Source organism: Trachymyrmex septentrionalis, unplaced genomic scaffold (assembly GCF_001594115.1).
Source record: "Trachymyrmex septentrionalis isolate Tsep2-gDNA-1 unplaced genomic scaffold, Tsep1.0 scaffold37, whole genome shotgun sequence".
Lineage (NCBI taxonomy): Eukaryota > Metazoa > Arthropoda > Insecta > Hymenoptera > Formicidae > Trachymyrmex > Trachymyrmex septentrionalis.
Genome location: NW_017305536.1, coordinates 2,122,354 through 2,123,246, shown reverse-complemented (window position 1 = coordinate 2,123,246; position 893 = coordinate 2,122,354). Strand labels below are relative to the sequence as shown.

General features: G+C 46.5%; 1 protein-coding gene across 1 annotated transcript in view; it reads right to left on the bottom strand.

The window, feature by feature from the left end:
• The window catches only part of LOC108750630 (teneurin-a), a 487,296-nt gene that overhangs the window by 17,221 nt on the left and 469,182 nt on the right, over window positions 1-893 (bottom strand). The gene's annotated exons all lie outside the window — the stretch shown is intronic.

Genomic DNA, 893 nt, shown 5'->3' with positions numbered 1-893 from the left:
AGAGAGAGAGAGAGAGAGAGAGAGAGAGAGAGAGAGAGTGGACGAAGTAGAATAGGAGGTGGCGTTCGATGAAAGAGATGAGAGACAAATAAGCAAAGTGTGATCAAACATTAGCGAAACGCAAATATTCGTATAATGAGAAATGATAACAGGCTGTTACATGGGCGGCGTAAAAATAAAGAAGGCAGAAAAAGAGACAGAACGAAACGTTAGGAAAGTAATGACAGTGTAAAGGCAGGCTAAAGGTTCGATATATAAATACATAAGTGTTACATATTAATGGGTCATACGAAAGACATGTAAGATGAATGTACGAGCGAAACGAGCAATAGATGATACTTTGTTCTTTCTTTTTTTTTTTTTTTTCTTTTGGATAATGAACGATTAGCGAGAGCTTGAGCTGCAACTTACCGCGGTGTAAAGGAACTCCAGAACGTACTACGTGTGGGAAAAACCAACGAGAAGAAAGGGCGTTACCACGGTCACAGAACCCGCGTTTGCGGGCAAAAAACGAAGGCGCGTGCGCAGCATTGCGCGAGCAATCGTTTCTCGAGCAATTGCCCCCGAAACGGCAATTTTTCTACTATTGCAAACGCGATCGCGTGCGACTTCGACCGCGCGCGTTAAAACTATCCGCCGCGATCTTTAGTCGCGTTCCGGACCTTTCCCGTCTTCGGCTCCGTTCCGGCACCGGCTGGACCGGCACGGAGACCCCGCGAGTGCTCCTCGCAATGTTCCGCACGCCATTACAGAAACAATAGACGTAGACACACACTAATCAAGCGTACCCATCACACACGCGATCCTTCCAGTCACGCAACATGAACGCAGTCACTCTCGGACTCATTCAACATAGAGTGGTATACAATGTGACAGACACAAGTTGGAAACTA